An 8,566-nucleotide genomic window follows, 5' to 3' on the forward strand; every position below is an offset into this window, starting at 1 on the left:
CTTCATCCATTCTATTGCTTTGGATTTACAAAGAGAACCCAGAGTGAGTGAAAAACTGAGCAGTGGGTATGAGTTTGGTGGCCTTGGATGCTGAGTTGGGCTCAGGATCTCCAGCAAGGTTTGTTTCATAAACATGGTGAGCCTCTGGTTTCCCTTTTCTTTCACTTCCACCTTTCCTCCAAAGCTCTATTTTCTTCAGTGTTTCCCAAATCCCACCAGCCTCTGATGTGTTGGACACAGCTCTCAGGACCTGGCAGCAGAGCCTCCCCATGTGCCCAGGAGGTGATGCCAGTCACACTGTGGTGATCTGTTCACCCACTGCTTTTCTGATCCCATATTGTTCCCCCCACTTTCCCCTGCCCCTAGCCCTGGCGACTCCCTCAAGATCTCCCTATTAGTTCCTGTACCCCAACCCCACCCATGTACTGCCCCTGAGCCCCTGAAAAAACCCCCCTGCGCCCGGATCATGAGGTCTCTCTGCCTTTGGGTGTCACCAGGACAAGATGTAACCATTAAAAGTCCTCTGAAACCCTCATGGGGAGACCCTTCTCGCCTGCTTCGCCATCACTGGGTTGTAGAGCTGAGAGCTGCCAGAGCAAGAGTGCGGAGCCATCCGAAATGGACTGCGGGAGGGCGACCATGGTCACACTGCCCTAAGCAGCCCTGCTGAGCTCTCAGGGAAAGCTGCAGCTTGCTAAACCAAACCTAGCACTACAACATCACACCTCTCATTCAGAAGAAAATATTACCCACAAATTTACCAGGACCACTGAAGGGAAACAGTAGTAAAGGAGAGATGGAAAAATCAGCCTCCAGAAGAGACCAGATTGCTCCCACCTGGAAAGCTGGCCTTCAGAAGGTGCCGTGTGTGAAGCACCAACAACACGCACTGCCATGCATGATACACCTGCCAGCTCTCCAGGAGTTTTCCAGGAGGATTTCCAGTTTCCAGAAGGTTTTTCAGTTTTTATCTCACCTAGAAGTTGATGCTCTGAGCCCCAAAGACCTCCTATTCAGTCCCTCAGGACAGCATTAGCAGGGCTTGCTGCCCATGGCCCAAAAATTGTCAGATTTTACAGCTGGCTGGAGGGGTTATGAAAGCCTGGAATAAGTCCAGCCTGCTTTTGACTTCTTTTTCCTTGAGTTGGCTCTTTCCATGGCTCTTTTTTTAATCTTGCTATCCATCCCATGACATCTCTCTCTCCCCCTTCTCCTGTGGCCCCTCACCAGCACCAACTCCACCCTTCCCTGAGTGTCCCAGTTAGGAAATGAAGAGGTAACTACGTGCCAGCTAGTAGCTTCTTATCTAGTCACAGTATGTTCCCCTAAGGGAATTTTTGGCCTGGGATTGTGTGTGTGTGTGTATATGTGTGTGTTTTATATGCTTTATTTTTATCACAGAAAGGATAGACAGTACATTGTGTCTTCAGTCCAGAAGGTTACACACTAGATAAGAGGCAGACAGATATACTACAACTGCTGCAGCCCGTGGAGTTGTGTTCCTGAGATAGCACTGGGAATGTAACAGGTAAACTGCTTCCAACCCCCCACGTTTGGGCACTGGATTTTGTGTCAACAAATCCAGATCCAAGCAGAGATTTCAATGTTGATGTTCCCGCAGACAGAGAATAAAGTCCACAGTGCTTCCTCCATTTCTGCCACAATTGTACCTTCCCATAGGCCCCAGTCTCTCATGCCCCCATCCTATCCACTCCTCCTCTGGCTTCATTCTCACTCCCTCTGTCCATCTCCAATTTGGATGTGTTGTGTGGTTCAGTGATCCCCTTGGGCTCCTCCAAGAATACATCCATATTCAAAAGGAAATGGGGGATATGTGTGTTTAGGCAACAGTGGTATCAACAACCTCAGAGTAGCACCTGTTGATCAAAGCTGGGAAAGGAAATTAAAAAAAAAAAGATATTTAGATATTTTGGTATTAAGAGAATCAGAGATGGTTTATCTGTGCCTACTTTTTGCATCTTTCTTGAAACATCTGGGCTAATTATAATGCTGGAGACTGTATACTCGTTTTTAAAGGATTAAGGGTGAGCCACAGTAGTGGGTGATCCCCACTAGAGTGGTCACCCCAAAAGGGCGATCCCTTTTTTTTCTGTCGTTTCAATACCAGTGTCCTTGCCACTGAACCACAGCTGTGGGAGGCTCCAGTGAGCATCCAGGGTCTGATTCACCAGCATCATCACCCCTCACAAAGCTCAGGGACACACAGCCACTTCCATGAAACTGTCTCTAGTTCAGCAAGGGAGGTGTTGCAGAGCCTTTGAGTCATCCCACAAACTCCTGCCCTCCTTCACCTTCCCCCCAGAGCCTTTGTCTTGTGCTGTGAAGGTTAACAGCATATTGCAGCATCACGGTGCTGCTTTGGGGATGGTGATGCTGGGTTTATTTTCTCAGGAGAAACAGAGAAAGGTGGCACCAGCTACTGCCCAACACTAAAGCTAAATTAGTAAATTTATTGTTCTTTCAAACCTGAGGGACGTGACAGGGACTGGTTTGGATTTTGATCCAAAGCTTAGCAAAGCTCTGACCTTTGTATCAGCCTGACAATGAGCAATTGTGTCCGTGCTGCCCCAGCATCCATCAAATGCAATGATTTAGTGCCTTGACTGGCATAGCAGAGATAAAAGTCACTGTAACTAAACATTGTCACAAGATGGATGTGTCCCACTTAGAAAATATTGTCTTAACTTAGGCTTTAGTTTCTGGGTGTTTCTGTGAGGGTCTCATCCCAATGTCTGCACCCTTTACAAATATTACCCAGAGTTTAATGAATGTGTCTTTGTGGCTTACCTGTGAGATATGAGCAAACCATCATCCTAATTTCAGAGTGAGGGAAATAAGGCACCAAGAGACTATCAGCAAAGTGTAACCACTCCTTGTGTTACCTACTGCGAGCCTTATAAATTTCCATTTTCCTTATTAGCTTTTTTGTAGCTCTTTATGCATACTCAGCGTGGCTCTGGCTGGCCCCATGTCCAGTCCCAAAGGCTGACAACCTCTGCTCATCCAATCTCTCATGTCTTGCACTTGGCAACTTGAAATGAAAGATATGCAATACACGTCTCAAGTCTCTAATTTCCTAGCCTGTGAGGGCTTGACATTACCTTCTTGGTGTCTTGATGCCATGTTCATGCCATAGATGTTCAGTAGATGCTTAAGTTTAAAGTAAAGCTGACATCACCCCTGCAGTGTTATTTTCAAAGACTCCTGTGGTAAGGCTATTACACATATCTTACAATTGGACCATTACACATACCTCACAAGATTTGTAATCACTGGCTATATCAAACAAATATATCAAACAAATATCAGATTAAGTTGTACTTACATCTCCCTCCCCTTCCACAAAACTCCAAACTGATTGTTCCAGTGCTACTCGTGCAAAACAACTGTGGGGCAATGCATTTTCTTGAGTTTTTAGATGAGGAAAAACAGAGTTGCTGGAGCCCAAATCAGCAAAATCCGTGTTCTTACAACCTTCTCCATCTGCATGCGTCCTCAGTCTCAGCCATCTGCTGGGAGTTTGCAGGTTGAGGAGATGGGACAGGAGGATGGTCCCTGCCTCATCATACAGCTGGGTCCAGTTTGAACATCTCTGCAATAGCTACACTTCTACTTGAGCCCTTTGACAGCTTCTCACCTCCACCTTGGGGAGACATGGGCAGAAGGGACAGATTTGGGTTTGATTTTTTCTTCCTATCAAAGTCCCCCTTTCTGGTTCAGCTTTTGGCACAGCTTCTCGGTGACTGATGATCAGCTTGGACACCAGAACACTTTCAAGGTACAAGTGAAGTTCTGAGCAATGACTTCTGCCACTCTTAATGCCTGGTAACTAGTCAGAAGCTTCTCCCAGATCCCCCAGCCACCCAAAGACCCTCCTCACCCACTGTGAGGTTCCCTGTGGCTGGCTCTCACCATGTGGCGGGGCTTTGCTGGGGCAGCACCACAGAGATGGCAAACCCACAGCCCAGGTAAGCCATTCTCCTCCAGTACTTTACAGCTCTGGGACAGTTAAAGCTTGCACATTCCTGAGGCTGAGCATCCCACAGTGGTTTTGGGAACAGGTTATTCTGCCTGCCTCTAGCTTGCTTTTATATTTCCAGGTCTACCAGCTGCTCTGCATGGCCAGTAGGAGGGCTGGGGTCTGCCTATTCCAGTGTGCATGGTGGGATTGGGTCCCTGCTCTACCATACAAGCAAGAATTTATTGCTTTCCTTGGTGAGGAGAGACTGGCTGTATGCCTGGGCAGTGGGGCTGGGACCCAGTGGGTGCTCCTGCCAGCCAGGATGTCAGGCAGGGTAGCAGAAATGCTTTCGTTCCAGCTAAGCAGTGTTGGAAATGTGTTTTCTTTTCATCGTCTTTCTAATTTTGGGCCCTGAAGTCAGCGCCCAAAGCACACATACACCTGAGTGTAAAGTCCAGCAGGCCAAGATAGATGTGTCATTATGGGGACTGTACAAACAGGAGCAGGATGGGAGGGAAGAGGAGCCAAACAATGGAGTCTCCCTTCTTTCCACCCAATATTTATTGTGATTTTCAGTGTGTGTGTCCCTGGCTACCCTCAGGCATGTCCATGGCAGGTAGGGCTGAGCTGCACCTTCCTTGTTTAAGCCAGACCTCCTCTATCCACTCTATCTGACTGTTTTTCCCCTTTTTAAATTCATTTGTCAGATTTTCCATGATGGAAGGCAACCCAAGGAGCATCACTGTGGCTGCAACATAGCACGCTCCTGTCTGTTTCCAGGCTAATGTCACTACACCTCCCATCATCTGTGCAGCACAAAAACAGGACCAGAAGCACAAAAACACGACCAGAGTCCTCCGTGGGGATGGGATGAGGAAAGAGCCTGCCCATCCACAGACTCAGCCTTCCCGGCCTGAAGGATGCGGCCCCAGGACAGGATGCAACCAGGCAAGTAAAAAGCCAACAACTGATGAATATTTTGCAGACAGACCTGAAGGCATTTATAAGTCCTAATGGAAAAAAAAAATTGATACTTTGCAACTTAGTAATAACATACTTTATCTGTATGACTTTTTCTGCAAGGCCGGCAATGATATCACATTATTGATGGTATTCTTTGTACTCTGTCCAATGTCCTTATTTGCACCATTTCCCATCTCTTATTCCAATCACTGATGTACTACTCACTCATTCACCCACATATTTAAATGGACAAGAATACAGATCAGTTGGACCTTGAAAATCGAGGGGCTTGTATTTAATATATTTTCACCTGTGAAGCAAGACAGTGATATTTGCTGAACGTGGATGCTTCCACAGGGAATGTCCTCTCTCACACTTCCCCAAAGAAGAGACCCCTACCCACCATCTTTCACCACCTTGTGTGTCTGCACAGGCACTGGGTACTGAGCAGAGATTGTGCTTGCACCAGTGCACAAAATATTATATTCAGTACACACAAAAAAATTTTAAAATTGTCACATCCTGAGAAGTTCCCTAAACATCCTTAAAATAGATTTTCCCATCATTTAGGGTCTCATGCAGAACCCTGGCTCACGAGATTTGGGAATCTGGTGTTAATTTGCTTATTAGGAGGTGTTTTTACAGCAGCTTTCAGCACTCATGAGTTTTGTGCTCTTTCTAAAACACTCACTAAGCTTCCAATAGCAAACTGCACAAGGAGCCTAATGCCCTCTTGGTAGATCCCACTGATCCCCTAAAATCAGCACTAAACCCAGACTCCCCCGTGGTCTCCTTCTGTCAATACGGTGCCAAGGCAAGAATCAAACACGTTCGTGTCCCCAGATACGCCCTGACTGAGCAGTGCTGGGTTCAGAATAGCTCTGAAGGAGCTTTTACCTGTCTATCCCAGGAATGCATCCCGGTGGCCCTGCCAGCCTGCATGTGCGCCAGCAGCGAGCCCTGGGCCGTGACGCACACGGAGGAGCAATGTGGCTGCAGTGTGGTGGGGAATGCCGAGGATGCCACAACAGGAAGCACGGAGACATAACATGTCCAAGTGGGGTAACTGAGGCAGACGGGGCAGGAATTCGATTATATGACCCCCGCGGGATTTGGCTGAGACGCCAGGACGTGCTGAGCTCATTCCTCCGTCAGAGGGAGGAAGAGAGTGGAGCAGGTCTTGCTGTTTGTGTTTTATCAGATAGAACCAAACGGCGTCAGCAAACATTGTGGTTTGGGGAAAGATGGATTTCAGCACATTCCCCAGCTGCTGCTCTGTGTCCCAAAGTACAGCTAGCGGAGGGAGAGAGAGCAAGTGAAAGTTTCCAGGGGCACGCTGGTGTAGGAGAGGGAGCCACCTGCAAAGGCTTGCCAGGAAGCCAGCAGATGCCAGAGGGTCAGGCTAATCCAGTGTGCAGGCTACAGGGTCCTTTTAGGAGCTCATTCTTCAAAGTGATCAGGAGTTTTCCGCTGAAAGAGTTTCAGGTTTGTAACTTGAAAATACCACTTTCTCCAAAGCAAAACTATCTCTGGAAAAAAGATAGTTTCAGTGTCAGCAAATGCAAATAGTCTCCTGTCAGTGGTTTCAGCTCTGAGGAATCCTGCACCAAAAGTATGTTAGGTTCAGTAATAGTATTACGAATATAGAAAATGTGGAGTAAAAAGACCTTTGAGACCCTTTTCTGTATTAATAAATCCTCTGAGTGTTCTTTTCTAGGTTTTGCAGGTAGCTTATATGTTTTGTGTGAGGGTCTGAGAAAACAAAACTACCAGTCCATTGATGTAATATGGCTTGCTCGTTCTTCTTCCTTCTCAGCCCAGTTTGGGATTATTCCCATCAGTCCCTTTGCATTTTATGCAAACGCCCCAAGTTCCATCACTTCATTAGGAAACAGCCAGGTCCGACAACACTGGCAAGAGTAGGAGCAGATCTGAGGAGCTCACAGAAAAGCTGGGAACAAAATTTTCAGCAGTTTGGAAAACAATTCTCATAGCAACTGGTTTGGGCCAGTACCTGAAGCATCCCTCCTGACAGATTAGAATCAATAAAGGGGACCTCATCAAAACTACCTTGTCTCCCAGATATATTTCCTTTGAATGACTCCTGCCTTTCCCAGGATGAGCACTGCTTATAGGTTAAATCAAGGTAGTTTTTTTCCCTTACCTGGCAATACTGCAAGTCTCACATGGGTATCTGAGCAAGAAGTGAGATTGCTTCCAGTCTTCTACGAAATTCAGAAGTCAGGATGTTTATTTAAGTTTCTAAACTATATGGACCGTGTCAGAGGTCTGAACTCCACTGGAATTTCTGAAATGGTTGATTATGGGTTTCAGTTCACATCAGAGAGGAGGATTCAGGTGACTCCTGGTGCATTTGGTGCATTCATATTCCTGTCCTTGTCCTTACTGCTTCTAAACTGTCACCTACCAAAAACATGCTGAGGTCAGGATTCAGCTGGTGGCCCGGCTGGTGGGAGAAGCTAAAACTGGCCTGAACTTCCCTCTTTTAGCTTTGCATGAGCTTGGGAGTGCTGACTTTAGTGAAAACTTGTTTTTATCAGTCTTCAAAGCTGCTTGCTTGTTACTCAAGGGGCAGAGAGAGTAGACTCCAGCTGGTTAAAGTCACTTCTCTGACCACAAACTTTGACCCCTCCTCAAAATGCTAATTTCTAGTGTCAACCCAAAAAGGGTCGCTCAGCCCCTCTTCCCCTATCCCTACCCCTGCTCTTTGACAAATGTAGATGTTGTAACTCTTTTTCTTTCTTTCTTTTTTCAAAATTGATTTATCCAGCAGTCTCTCTTCTCTTGCTGTTATGTAACTATCAGCACACATACAATCCAGAAATACCTCAGAGTACCTTATTTATTTTTCTGCCACTACCAGGCTGAGGTTCCTAAACAGATGGCTGAAGAACAAACCCAGGCTCCAGGGTTTAGTGCTGAGTTTTGCTGTATGGACCCTGGGATGTTTCTGAACTGGTTTCTTTGAGAAACGAGGGAAGTCCCAGGGATAGTTCTGCTGTGAGCAGTTCTGCTGGCTGTCCTCCTTCCCATGCAGCCACAGCCAGGCAGCCAAAGGATCAGCTGTGAGTACTCAGCTGGGAGTCCTTTTCCCAGGAGGGGCTGAGCCAGGTGAAGGTGTAGGATGGCAGGTGAGGCTGCAATGTGCCTGTGTCCCCAGTAGCCCTCAGCTGAGTTCAGCTATGCAGCTGGATGTGCATTACAGTAGCCCTGAAATGTCTCTTTCTGCTGACAGCTGAAGCTGATGGCGCATTGGGTCAGACATTGTCTTTGCCCAAACACCAGCTGGTGTGGCCAAGATCTAAGGCAGGCTCTTTCTTGAGGCCAGGCTGAGAGAAGAGGCAGGGTTGTGCCCAGCTGGGCAGCCCTTCAGCAGAGAGCCAGCATTTACAACCCTGACCACAGCCTTGCTCCTGCACACAGTAGCCAAGAAAACCTGCAAGAACCATAGGCTTGAAACATGCCCATGGGGAAGATGATTCTCCTCTGGCTCATTAACTCCTGAAAAGACTTTAACCAGGGCCAGCTTGCAAAAAAAAACCCCAACCCAAGCTCAATAACACAGAGACAAGAAGACAGCCAGTTAGCTATAACTAGTGT

At 47.1% G+C, this 8,566-nt stretch overlaps 1 long non-coding RNA gene across 2 annotated transcripts in view; it reads left to right on the forward strand.

Annotated features, from left to right (window-relative positions):
* The window catches only part of LOC120410129, a 121,817-nt gene extending 116,893 nt beyond the window's left edge, over positions 1-4,924 (forward strand). For both annotated transcript variants that reach the window (XR_005602092.1, XR_005602093.1), the window contains exon 4: positions 4,690-4,924. This is a non-coding gene — a long non-coding RNA (uncharacterized LOC120410129). The remainder of the gene's footprint in view (positions 1-4,689) is intronic.
* The last annotated feature ends 3,642 nt before the right edge of the window (positions 4,925-8,566 follow it).

This window comes from Corvus cornix, chromosome 5, assembly GCF_000738735.6.
Source record: "Corvus cornix cornix isolate S_Up_H32 chromosome 5, ASM73873v5, whole genome shotgun sequence".
Classification (NCBI taxonomy): domain Eukaryota; kingdom Metazoa; phylum Chordata; class Aves; order Passeriformes; family Corvidae; genus Corvus; species Corvus cornix.